Genomic DNA, 14,055 nt, shown 5'->3' with positions numbered 1-14,055 from the left:
GGGGTCGAACGTGCCTCCGAGGGCTCCGAACTCACCCCACCAGACAACATGCTAATGCTGGGGGTTCATGCAGGGCTGGAATTAATTGTTGACTTACGAATGAATGTTACTGTAGAGAATATCCTGAATGTGTGTGTGTGTGTGTGTATGTGTGTGTGTGTGTGTGTGTGTGTGTGTGTGTGTGTGTGTGTGTGTGTGTGTGTGTGTGTGTGTGTGTGTGTGTGTGTGTGTGTGTGTGTGTGTGTGTGTGTGTGTGTGTGTGTGTGTGTGTGTGTGTGTGTGTGTGTGTGTGTGTGTGTGTGTGTGTGTGTGTGTGTGTGTGTGTGTGTGTGTGTGTGTGTGTGTGTGTGTGTGTGTGTGTGTGTGTGTGTGTGTGTGTGTGTGTGTGTGTGTGTGTGTGTGTGTGTGTGTGTGTGTGTGTGTGTGTGTGTGTGTGTGTTCGCTCTTGTCTTGGGATCTAATACAGAAAATCATCGCATATCGGTATTACTGAAAGACGCTTTAGACAATTTTTGGAACAGAATCGAGAGGAAAACCAAAACGTAAGAACATTATAGAAAAATATAAATAAATGGCGACGTGAGTTGAAATATAGATAAAAGCAGCAAAAAAATTATGAAGTCTACCTGCAATTTGGTAGCGAGAACGTCCTTTTTTCGGCTCTCCATCAGGCGGGTGGGGCCTCCGTGACTGCCTCCTCTCACCCACCCTCGTTTAGCGTGACTCCTCCGCCCACACCCGACCCGCACCCGCCAGTTACACCCGGCCAAAGTGCTGCGCGGCCAGCTTCCACTCCCCAAGTCTTGCGAAAATCGGTGTAAATTTGAAAATAATTACTGACCTGAAGCGGGTAATTTACGATGCCTTGGGTATGTTGTGCATTTCTCTCTCTCTCTCTCTCTCTCTCTCTCTCTCTCTCTCTCTCTCTCTCTCTCTCTCTCTCTCTCTCTCTCTCTCTCTCTCTCTCTCTCTCTCTCTCTCTCTCTCTCTCTCTCTCTCTCTCTCTCTCTCTCTCTCTCTCTCTCTCTCTCTCTCTCTCTCTCTCTCTCTCTCTCTCTCTCTCTCTCTCTCTCCGTGTAAGAGAAAAGCCAGTCTCTACCCGTCATGTGATGTCTCTACTAGTTAATATAAACCTTTGTTTGATCTACATATAGCACAAGAGAACTAATTTCAGCTAGTTACATTTTAGGGAGGAAATAAAGGAAAAAGAATGAAGGAAAAAAAATCATTCTATATACACGTATAAATCTATGTGATTATGTATGCGGATCTATACAACCATGCATGCATAATAAATAGTACTCTCTCTCTCTCTCTCTCTCTCTCTCTCTCTCTCTCTCTCTCTCTCTCTCTCTCTCTACCCCCTACCAGCCCTTCTAAATCGCCTTGCTTGGTATGCGGAGCGAAAAAAAAATAAAGATAAACTAAAGCGCATAGTTGCTGCTTCTGCCGTTTCCTGTTGGGTTATCATTGGATCCCCAGGGCTTTTCCGAGTCTCTCATTGCGGGGAAACCAACTCATCTGCCGAGGGGAAATTCCAAGCAAATAACAAGTAGGTAAAAGCAGATCATGAACACATATTGCTGTCTTGCGTTTTCCGCCATCCTATCAACGAGTGACTAGCGTTTCCAAAATTAATATGAAGCACTTTTATGTCTCTGTCTCTCTCTGTCTCTCTCTGTCTGTCTGTCTCTCTCTCTCTCTCTCTCTCTCTCTCTCTCTCTCTCTCTCTCTCTCTCTCTCTCTCTCTCTCTCTCTCTCTCTCTCTCTCTCTCATACCAGCAGTGACAAATATTATTAAAATCGCTCTGATACTTTCTTCTTATAGTTGACCTTCCAGACATGCACTGACACACACACACACACACACACACACACACACACACACACACACACAGTTGGGGGGTTGAAGCGGCCACACCTTCACCTCTGTCACCTGCTACCCAACATTCCTCATCCCTACAAGCGTGTCAAGACTAAACTCGTCCGGCAATAATCCGATTAAATGCCAAACGTTGAGAAATATTTGCATCAGTCAAGTAATTTCATATGTCGTCTATTAAAGTATTTATGTTCGCACGCTTTTGATCAGGGGACTGTGTGTGTGTGTGTGTGTGTGTGTGTGTGTGTGTGTGTGTGTGTGTGTGTGTGTGTGTGTGTGTGTGTGTGTGTGTGTGTGTGTGTGTGTTTTCACTGTTTGATCTGCTGTAGTCCCTGACGAGACAGCCAGACGTTACCCTACGGAACGAGCTCAGAGCTCATTATTTCCGATCTTCGGATAGGCCTGAGACCAGGCACACACCACACACCGGGACAACAAGGTCACAACTCCTCGATTTACATCCCGTACCTACTCACTGCTAGGTGAACAGGGGCTACACGTGAAAGGAGACACACCCAAATATCTCCACCCGGCCGGGGAATCGAACCCCGGTCCTCTGGCTTGTGAAGCCTGCGCTCTAACCACTGAGCTACCGGGCGACATGTGTATGTGTGTGTGTGCGTGTGCGCGCGCGTGTGTGTGTGTGTGTGTGTGTGTGTGTGTGTGTGTCACTGTTTGATCTGCTGCAGTCCCTGACGAGACAGCCAGACGTTACCCTATGGAACGAGCTCAGAGCTCATTATTTCCGATCTTCGGATAGGCCTGAGACCAGGCACACACCACACACCGGGACAACAAGGTCACAACTCCTCGATTTACATCCCGTACCTACTCACTGCTAGGTGAACAGGGGCTACACGTGAAAGGAGACACACCCAAATATCTCCACCCGGCCGGGGAATCGAACCCCGGTCCTCTGGCTTGTGAAGCCAGCGCTCTAACCACTGAGCTACCGGGCGACATGTGTGTGTGTGCGTGTGCGTGTGCGTGTGCGCGCGCGTGTGTGTGTGTGTGTGTGTGTGTGTGTGTGTGTGTGTGTGTGTGTGTGTGTGTGTGTGTGTGTGTGTGTCATAATATTGAAATAGTTAGGATTTCAAAGTAAGGTTTTAATTTGCAGTTTTAAAACACTTTTATTACTCGAAAATTATCACAGTATTTCTTGCAAACACAAATCAAGTACTGCCCTTATAATAGCAGTAGTCAGTGGCTCCACCAATTCCATATTACTAATAGACAAACACTCCCCGTACTGAGCGATCATCTACAACTAATATGAAAATCATAGAGCAAAACACATCATAGAATAAGAAATTATAAGCACATGTGTATGAATATTTAGTGCACTTGTAACATTATTTTTTACTCCTCTCTCTCCCATTCACTCACACACACACAAACACACACACACACACACACACACACACACACACACACACACACACACACACACACACACACACACACACACACACGGCAGGGACGGAGCCTTCTTACCCTGATCGCTCCCTGATAACCACAATCTTGCATTCCATTTTTCGTGTTTATAGACTTTATCACGGCGACGATCCTAACCGCGGCGCAACACTGTCTCGACCGCGGCAGATATTTTGAGGGTGACATGTGTGTTGGTGCTACGTGGAGGAGAGGAAGAGGAAGAGGAGGAGGAGAAGGGGATAAGAGGAAAGGGTAGTAAGGAGGCAGGAGGACAAAAGGGAAAATGTCAGTTGAGGACAAGGATAAGCATCTTGTCATATAGTAACAGTTTGTCTCTCTGCAACACTGATTTTCTGATATAAAGTGATAAGCATGAGGAGGTTGCAGGGGCTGGTGACACGGACGATGAAGACGTGAGAGGCCAACAAGTGGAGGAGAAGGAGGAGGAGATAAGAAGGAAGAGGTAAGAAAAAATAAAAATTAAACAGAACCTACGCTCAAACACACACACACACACACACACACACACACACACACACACGGTACATAATAAACATCACAACAATTGCACGTCTATCTCTCACAAAAATCACTTTATTCCACGCCAGAGTCACGCCCGGTCGCCCCGCTAGATCGAGGGCACCAGGAACACGAGGACCTGTGCTTGGGACGGGCGTGCAGCGTGTCCCTGAGGAGAAAGCGACTCTCACACCTCCAGGCAGGACTCCTTAATGAATAGGTAAACTATCAATAGTTAAATTAAACCACGCCTCGAATCGTAAATGGCAAAATTGAAATGTGTGTGTGTGTGTGTGTGTGTGTGTGTGTGTGTGTGTGTGTGTGTGTGTGTGTGTGTGTGTGTGTGTGTGTGTGTGTGTGTGTGTGTGTGTGTGTGTGTGTGTGTGTGTGTGTGTGTGTGTGTGTGTGTGTGTGTGTGTGTGTGTGTGTGTGTGTGTGTGTGTGTGTGTGTGTGTGTGTATTTCATATTTATTGTTTACGTGTAAGTGCGTCTTTAGTGGATGTTTAAAGTGAAATTTTTAGATTGGATGTACAAAAAACTGAGAAAAAAATCAAGTTGGTTTGGTAGAGTGGCTATGACTGGAGGCGTCGATGTGACGCTGTTGCCCCGGGATACACTCCTTCAAGGTTGGCGCACGGAGGAATGGAGGGAGGTAAGGAGGGAGGGAAGGAGGGAGGGAAGGAGGAAGGAAGAGAGAAGAGCGACCTTGACATACGCGTTCAGTTTCCGGGGAAGGTACAGTTGTCTGGGGTAGGATGTAATCTTCTATGAAACATTTCACACTAAAGCACATTATTTGATTACCAATTCTACTTTCGCTCACTATATTCAAACTTTTTTAGATATGTTTATTCCTCAATATCTTTAAATATCTTTCAGGCTCGTCATTAAAAATCTGACTTTTTTTTATTTTACCATGTGGGCTTTTCACGGGAGTTTATGGGCTAAAGGGGATACTTTTTTGGGGTACCTCCTATCTCAAAGCCCACTCGCTAGGAAACCGTTGCCTCGAGTGAGGAAGCCTAACCTACACTCGGACCGTGGACAGGATTCGAACCCATGCGCTTGGAGACCCCTCAGACTCCAAAGCACGCATGGTTCCACTGTACCACGGCAGCCCCGTAAGCTCTCCTAAAGATTATGCAATGTTTCTGCTCGTAAGGTCGTAACTTTTGCACATGGTAGTTAATTACTTACTGCAAAGTAGCGCATACGTTCTAAAAATAATCTGTTCTCTATTCCTTGACTTGAAATTCACAGGCTCTTGCAACATCAGTTTTTTTGTGGGTCACATGTTTGTACACTTCACTATCAGAATCGTTTTGTTCAAGGCGAATAATGCGATGATATATAGATGTTCCAATTTCCTTCCACAACGCAGTTTTATAATTTATGAGATAATTACTTGACGTCACGTAATGTTACAAATATCTTGACGAACAAGCGTTTATCACCTACTTCAAACACTCATGAATCCAAATATTACCTCTAAAAATCACACTCCCAATCAGTGGCCATATTAAAATGACATATTGATTAAGGAAAAAACAAAATAGGAAAATATCTAAGTGTGTGTTCACGGGGGAAGTGGCTAAGTAACACATCACTCACACCAAATTTGTTGTAATCTAAATTATAAATAACTGAGCTGTGTTGTTTTTAGTTATGATTACATAATGAATAAAACAAAATTAGAAGCAGAAGCAGAAAGCAGAGTCCTTGAAGAAAATTGTTAGTGATTACGCAATGTTATCCAGTAAAATTAGAACCAGACCACATGAAAGCAACGTCAAAACAAGTGTGATTAATGGCCTAATGAGGCACCAAGGAAACAAATGCACTAACTTGTTTCATTCTTTCTCTAACGTCCGTGTTTTCACTCGCTGCTTTGCTTCTTACTGCTAATGTCCTTCACTTCCATCTTCTGCAAAAACAAAAAATACACTTCATGGTAAAGTGTGGAAAGAGGGAAGGAAGAAAGGGAAATAATATTCATAGATAAACAAAATTGCGCCCATATGATGCTAAGAGAGAGAGAGAGAGAAATTTGGTAACTTTAATTTGTACGACGTCAAATGTTTACTTCTTTTTCAATAAATAGATAGATAAGAGTGACAATCGCATTCAAAACCGTCGGAAAAGCCTTGTCTTTCTCCGTTGAACACTAACTGCCACACAAGTCAAACTAACTGCCATGCTCTAGTTTTGATCGCGTAACTGTGGAAATGAGTCACCTTCTATCTTCGCGGGGGCTTTGTTTTCTCTAGTTATCTTTGACTCGCTGTGCTCGAATGTTATTAAAATTTACTGTCAGATGAGGAGGCTAGACAAGGCAAGGATTTTTTGACGATTAATTTGGCATCATTATTTCTAACATTTCTAACATATGAAACACAAGAGTCTATTTCTACGTTAAAAAATAGTTTGGGTTTTGATTGTTCGTCCGACAGAAAACACTATCTCAAAATGTTACTAATGTTTGCTGGGGATGAGGAGAGGAAGCAAGCCTAAGAATTTTTAGCAATTATTTTTTTGATCATCAGTATTAAAACAAAATAGTCTACTTCTAGGTTGAAAATTAATTTATGATTTATGTATGGTGGAATAGAGAAGATATGATATCAAAACGATGCTAATGAGTACACAGAGCAGCTAATTCAATTATCTATTCACAGACTCTCTTTGAATAGCTAACCACTATGATTACTCTGTACTGGGAGAGCAGCACCCGTAGACTTGAAAAATCTCCCTCCAAAGCCAAGAAACAGCTTCCACTTTGCACTATTCCTTTTTCTTTTCTCTTTCGTTTCTTTCCTATTCAGAGCCTAAGTGTGGCCAACTCACACACACAATTCTTGATTAAATATCTGAACTTTTTTTTATTTTTCTAAATATGCAGCTGAAAAGTAGTGAAATATTTGGTAATAATGTTGCAATTTACAGTGTGCCCAGTCAAGTGAGGCACAACACGTGTGTGCTGCTGAAGAAGAAAAAAAAAACTTACTGAGCAGAATACATGAATGAAATATGAGCCGCTAATGTACAGAAGTAACAGAAGCAATTCAATGTCAACGCCTTCTGTGCGTTCTTTTCATAATCAGGCGGCTGTTGGTATGACGACCAAGACTTGAAGTAACGCAGTTTAATAGCGACATTATAAGAGAAGCAGAGGACTGGGCCTGATGGTACTGCGAGAGGGTAAGAGAGGCGAGGCATGGTGACTGATGCGCTGGGCGTGTCATGGGGAAACTGACGAGGGAGTGTGGCTGTGGTGACTGGTGTGGAGAGCTTAATGCTTAGGAAAGATAAGACGGGATGGATGTGGTGGATGTGGTTAGCGGGAGGCGTTATAAAGCAGGTGTGTTGTGGTGTGCTGTGGTTCGAAGTGGCGGGCGTGGTGGGCGTGGCGCGGTGGGTGTGGTAATGCGTCGCGAGGGCCAGAGCCTCCTTCATCACCTCCATCCAGGTGTCCGCCACGAGCAGGTGTTCCCAGGTAAGCGACCGGAACTGGGTCATTGATCCTTCCAAGTTGTTTTTGGACAGAGAAACTACGAGGGAACTCTTCCTCACCTGAGTCCTTTGTCTGGAACGCCGCTAGGGGAAGAGAGGGCCGGGAGACAGTGGGAGGGTGGGTAGGGAAGAGGGAGGAGGTTGGCTGATAAGTCAAAGTAGCGGATCTTAGCGATGGAAAAAGAAGATTAATCCGTGAACACCGTGGCGGCAAAATAGGAGACACGGGAAAAGAAAACGTAAATTTAATACTGAGGAGAGTCGTGAGCATCCATCTCCTATAGGCGGGAGAAAGAAAACGTTATGTACATACAACTTGGAGTCATACACAAGACACACAAACCTAACCTGCTCAAAAACTGACTCAAGCGGATTATTTAGTCACCCTACATTAACACGTTCTACTTCAACGCCTCCCCTACTGATGTGCCGCTGCGGGTGCTTGAGGGGGAACAGCCGGCCCTCGATTGTGTCCCCCGCTGTACCCCACAAATAAGGACTCAGAAGGCCGCCTCGTCAAGGCCCAAAACGCGATAAATGAGGCTAATTAATGCCTGGGCAGGTGTGAGCAGTTAGATGAGGTGAGGATGAGAGGAAAAGAGAGGGAGGGAGGGAGGGAGGGAGGGAAGGAGGGAGGAAAGGGCTTAGGAAGGAGGCTAGATAGAAAGAAGCGAGGAAGGAAGAGGAAGGGAAGGAAGGAAGGATAGAAAAGGATCGAAAGGATGGGAAAGGAGAGAGAGAGAGAGAGAGAGAGAGAGAGAGAGAGAGAGAGAGAGAGAGAGAGAGAGAGAGAGAGAGAGAGAGAGAGAGAGAGAGAGAGAGAGAGAGAGAGAGAGAGAGAGAGAGAGAGAGAGAGAGAGAGAGAGAGAGAGAGAGAGAGAGAGAGCTAGGCAATCTAAAAGGGGGGAAAGAGGTAAAGAGAGACAAACAGATGTAATGAACGAGTCAGAGTGAGAAGGGCTGAGTAATGGGTGGGCCTGGGAGGTGATGGGCTGGGTGATGATAGGAACAGAGGGAAGGGACAAGAACGGATGAGGGGTGACGAACTGATCCGAGACAAGGAGCAGGACAGGGGCGATGAGAAAGCCTGGGCAGGACTATTGTGGTAAGTAGAGAGATGAGGAATGGAGTAAGGGTGAAGATGAGGCACAGGACTAAAAAACCACATATTGAAACATCTCTGGCCTAACCTTCACTACTTTCAAAACGCTCTAATTGAAGATACGCGGTTTATGAAGTCTATTTTTGGGTTCTATTGATAGATTAACAAGATTTCTATATCATTTACAGAAGAAACACGCTTGAAAATTCGGCTTATCACTTCAGTAGCCTTGGAAATTAGTCGTGTTGAGAGAGGAACGCTATTTCTGAATATGGGCTGGAGAGGTAAGCAGGGATGAGTACGGGAGAAGGAGAGGGAGGAAGACGAGTAGATAATGAGGACGCGCAGGTGAAAACACGAGCAGCTGCACCTCGATGTTAAATGTCTTGCAAGGAGGAGCAGCCGGAAGCAGCCGCCACGTGCCGGAAACTACCTCCTCCTCCTCCTCCTCCTCCTCCTCCTCCTCCTCCTCCTCCTCCTCCTCCTCCTCCTCCTTCTCTATCAGCATGACGTGGCTTTTAATCGCTGGTTAGTCATAGTGGCACATTCCTTCTTTCCTTTATACAGAGAAAAATTCCTAACGTTTTCTTGAAGACATAGAGAGAGAGAGAGAGAGAGAGAGAGAGAGAGAGAGAGAGAGAGAGAGAGAGAGAGAGAGAGAGAGAGAGAGAGTCTAAAATAGGACAAAACAGGAAGAAAATAAAAAAGTTTCCCTGTTTAATCGCTCTAAGTCAACAATTAACGCTCCACCAACTACTTGACTCCACTCTCACTCTTATCACGACCTCCTCGACTGAAATAAGGAGATAAACACCTGTGCCACGATCCATTACCGCCACATTAATTACGCCCCGGTACTCCTTCCCTTCCCTCTCTCCTACGTCCAACCCTCCTTCCCACCCACCCTCCTTCCCTCCCTCCCGTACCCGGCCTCTCTAAAGTTTTTGTTGCAGCTACACTGGCCTTGGACTTTACCGGGTGATGACGAGAGACTAAAAGGGAAGTAGGAGTCTTTTAATTAGCGACATCAAGCTTATCTCAGATGCGTTTCTCTTCTAAGCGTCTTCCTCTGAGTGGTTCGAGGAAAGTTGGTGTCCATGTATGGCTGGTTGTGTGTGGGAATCGTTGATGCTGAAGTGGCGTTCGAACTAAGATGGTATTTTTTTTCTCTTACACAAATAGTCAGTAAGACGTGAATACTAGTTCTTTGACAATATACATACATGCATGTATACGTACAGACACACATACACACACACACACACACACACACACACACACAATCATACTTACCTATCTACCTAACTACCTACCTAGTATATGCATACATACGTACATACTCGAATCAGGAAACTTAAAGAGCAAAATTACAGAGACGGTCAACGAGTCATTATTATTTACGACACGGCGCAAGTTTAGGGCAGCAATTAACTCAGGTAGCTTCCGCACACCTGGCCTGGGTAAGGGAAATACCCTAATAAACTCGCCGCGGGACATAAGGACGATTTGGATTAACAAGCTGACGGGACTGTCGACTCTTCCTGCTGCCAAACGCCAACTGATACCTAATAATATAATCTTGCAATAGTTTTTTCAGAGTTGCGTAACGTTTGCTTTCAGGAAAAAAAAACTTATTCTTGACATGAAACTCTTGAGAAATACTAATCTACTCGCTCAGGAATTGTTTCATGTTGCTCTATTTTCCTGTCAGCTTTTTGTTGATGCTCTGTGCAACGTGCTAGTGGGGAAGCTGGGGTTGGCTACACTGCCGCCGCCGCCACTGCCGATGTGAACCTCCTGCCACGACTCACGGAGACAAGATGCATTACAGACCCAAGGTTCCTCCCCCTACGAACCGTGTCTCCCTTTCCTCTGTCAGCCTATCTTTTGCCTACCTGTCTGTTAATTTTGCTTTTACATGTCTATCTCCTGTGTACCTGTCTGTTTCTCTGGCTGTCTGTCTCCTTCCCTTTGTCACGTCTGTTTTATCTATCGTCCATCTACGCAATTAGTTTGTATCTATCTATCTTCTGTGTACTATCTGTCTACCTCCCTTTGCTTGTCTATCTGTCTACCAATCTATCTGCTTGTCTGTATATATTTTCTGTTTACCACTTTACCTTTGTATTTGTTTCCCTTCTCTATGTCCCTCTATCAGTCTATATTATATCAATCTATCGATCTACCATCTGCTTATCTGTCTATCCACCTGTCTATATCTATTTCCTGTTTACCTGTCTACCTCTATGCGTCTGTCTGCTTGTCTGTTCACCCATTTTTCCATCTCTCTCTCTGTCCATCGTCTGTCTACCGTTTATGTATCTGTCTTTGTCTATCTCTTGTCCACCTATCTTTGCGTGAAGATAATCATGAGAGTTTGTTGAAATAAAACATTGTGAAGACACTTAAGCCTATATCTGTCCGATACCTTGAAATAATTAAACAAGGGCCATATAAAAACACTCAAGCTTAATAGGTCTGAAAGTCACGAAGCGCAAACAAACAACACATGATTCGCAGTAATTCCCAAACCCACATCATGAAATGGACATAAACACCACTTGGCAGAATTGAGTTAAACTTTTACATAACACCGAAGCTTCCTTTATTTTTCGAAGCCCCACATGATTTTGATCGGCATTTTCTTCAGCGCTTAGTTTACTGCCAGTATTTGTTGTTCGTTATTGACTAGATGCAATACTTATCGATCTACGAACCCTCTACTATTTATCTGTAGTTGCATGCATAATCTACGTGCATTAGTTGTAAGGTCACTCAATCTTCAACTCAATCTTCCTTCCTTGATCCATGAAGCAGCAAAAAGAAAACGTATTGAAGAGAAATAAAACTAAAAAACAAATAAACATACAACTACGTGTGCATTTCGTCTAATATGTAACCTACTTTCAAAATCGTAGTTAGACTCTCTCTCTTCTCTATAAATCTATGAAGTAATAAAAATACACAAAAAAACAAAAGTATAGGACGAAAAGAAAATCAAACATTAAAAAAACACACACAGGAAAGAAAGAGCAGGTGAAAGACATAACAAATACACGTGTAATTGAAGGCGACACGAGTGGAAGATTTACAGGCGATGAACAAATGGTATAACAAATAAGAGGTAACGAATTGAACCGCGAGAGGTCGAGGTGCGGGCGGCGGGCGGCTCATTAGGGCGCGGGAGTGACAGGTAAACAAGAGGTGCGTACTCGCCTTAATGTTCGCCACCCAAGGTATGTATGTACGTGTGTGTGTATGTACGTGAAGCTAATTAAGGGTGAAAATAGATAAAATATTTACCTGTCCTCCACCTCTCTCTCTCTCTCTCTCTCTCTCTCTCTCTCTCTCTCTCTCTCTCTCTCTCTTTTAAAGGTTGAAATATGAAAAAATTGTATACGTGATATTTTAACAATGTTTTTAGAAGGCGAGATATTTAGAACTCAATGCCGTGATTATCAATGATCATGTTTCCGTATTGTCTTTTTTCTCAATGTCATTTTCTTCTGCGAGCACAAACAAATAGAATGATAATAAATACATAAATAAATTAATAATGATGGTAATAATAATAATAATAATAATAATAATAATAATAATAATATGAAGAAGAAGAAGAAAAAAAAAAGAAGACGAAGACGAAGACGAAGACGAAGAAGACGAAGAAGACGAAGAAGACGAAGAACAATAATAATAATAATAATAAGAAGAAGAAGAAGAAGAAGAAGAAGAAGAAGAAAAGAAAAGAAGAAGAAAGAGATAAGAAGAAGAAGAAGAAGAAGAAGAAGAAGAAGAAGAAGAAGAAGAAGAAGAAGAAGGAAGAAGAAAGAAAAGGAACAAGAGAAAAAAAAAAACAATAATAATAATGATAATAATAATATAGTGGTGGTGGCAGTAGTAGTAGTAGTAGTAGTAGTAGTAGTAGTAGTAGTAGTAGTAGTAGTAGTAGTAGTAGTAGTAGTATTTTTTTATGCAGGAGAAGACACTGGCCAAGGACAACAAAAAATGGAAAAAAAAGGCCCACTGGGTTGTCAGATCCCTTAAAGATAATAAGGGTTATCCAAAAAAGTGAGGGACAAATGTCTTGAAACCTCCCTCTTAAAAGAAGTCAAGTCGTAGGAAGATGGAAATACAGAAGCAGGCAGGGAGTTCCAGAGTTTACCAGAGAAAGTATAGTAGTATAGTAGTAATGGTAGAAGTTGTGTAGTAACAGTAATGTAGTAGCAGTAGCAGCAGCAGCAGTAGTAGTAGTAGTAGTAGTAGTAGTAGTAGTAGTAGTAGTAGTAGTAGTAGTAGTATATAGCAACAATAGTGCAGTAGCAGTAGTAGTAGCAGTAGCAGTAGTAATAGAAGTGTAGTGTAGTGTAGCAGTAGACGACGCAGCAGCAGCAGCAGCAGCAATATTAATAAATATAGCTAAATCGCAGGTAATGATGTCATGGTATTCAATAAACAATAAAGAATCATCCTATTGATCACATTTACTGACCCCACTGTTAATGTTCTGCCTTACGTGTGTATTGAAGTAACCTATCACGCTCTCTCTCTCTCTCTCTCTCTCTCTCTCTCTCTCTCTCTCTCACCGTCACCTGTCCAGAATGTCACGAAATCATTCACGTGCTGGAAAAACCCAAGAGACTCACGAATTTCTTAAGCCCTAGTGATCTTTTTTAATCCTTTCATCACCTTTTAACACTTCCTCTACCTCTTCCTCTCCCTTCCCTTCTTGCAATTACTCATCTTGCAATCTCATCCTCTCGTCTCCCTTCCTCATTTGCTTATTCTCCAATCTTTATTTCTTTTCTTCTTAGTTATATCTTTTCCTCGTTCTTCTGTTCGCTTCAACTTATTCCCTCATTCTTCATTCCTCTTGACATTTCTCTCTCTCCCTTTCCTTCTATTTCATCATCTTTTAATATCTTCTTTCTTCCTAGTTCTCCTCTCCCCAATCCTTCTCTTCTCCCTCCTCCTTTACTTTACGTCTTTACTTCGAATCCTGTAATGTTTTCCTAGAATGTCGATCGTTAGTCACCGCTTGGCTCATGCGATGTGGTTTTACAGGAAAGTAATGCATACCATCACGTGATCTTTCCCCCTCCAAGATGTCTTCACTCTTTATCTCATGGCTTCGTCTATCGCACCTTAATTGGGGACTGTGTTACACCTATCATGAGTTCAGTTCATTGCTGAAAGATTGTTCGCTCGATGATTGTTAGCAGAGGTTTTTCTGACGTGGATGTATCGAGCGCTCCTTTTCAAACTCTTACCTATGTAGTGAATTTGTTGCTAGGACATACTTCAGTCTAGCTTTTATATGAGTGCATTTGCTTCTTTTGCAACATGAGCTTCATTCTTGTTCACTGGAGCTTCACTCATCCTTTACCATCCACCTTCTCGTCTCTACTGATTTTTTTCCCCTCTTCTTTTTTCTTGTATTTTTTTCCATTCAGCTTATTTTCCTCTTACTTCCCTTCTCTCTTTCCTAACTTTCCACTCTGCAAGTTCTCCCATTTCTACAAGTATTTTTGTTCATAACCGCGATTACCCACCGTGTTATCTCCCCATCCCCACAAACCCTAGAGTCAGTCCGTAACGTCCATTCTCCCC

General features: G+C 43.1%; 1 long non-coding RNA gene across 1 annotated transcript in view; it reads right to left on the bottom strand.

The window, feature by feature from the left end:
• LOC123504027 overlaps positions 1 to 14,055 on the bottom strand; it is a 58,582-nt gene that overhangs the window by 39,465 nt on the left and 5,062 nt on the right. Inside the window, exon 2 of the long non-coding RNA XR_006674682.1 lies at positions 5,682 to 5,760. This is a non-coding gene — a long non-coding RNA (uncharacterized LOC123504027). The remainder of the gene's footprint in view (positions 1 to 5,681; positions 5,761 to 14,055) is intronic.

This window comes from Portunus trituberculatus, chromosome 15, assembly GCF_017591435.1.
Source record: "Portunus trituberculatus isolate SZX2019 chromosome 15, ASM1759143v1, whole genome shotgun sequence".
Classification (NCBI taxonomy): domain Eukaryota; kingdom Metazoa; phylum Arthropoda; class Malacostraca; order Decapoda; family Portunidae; genus Portunus; species Portunus trituberculatus.
This window is presented reverse-complemented; position numbering and strand designations above follow the sequence as displayed.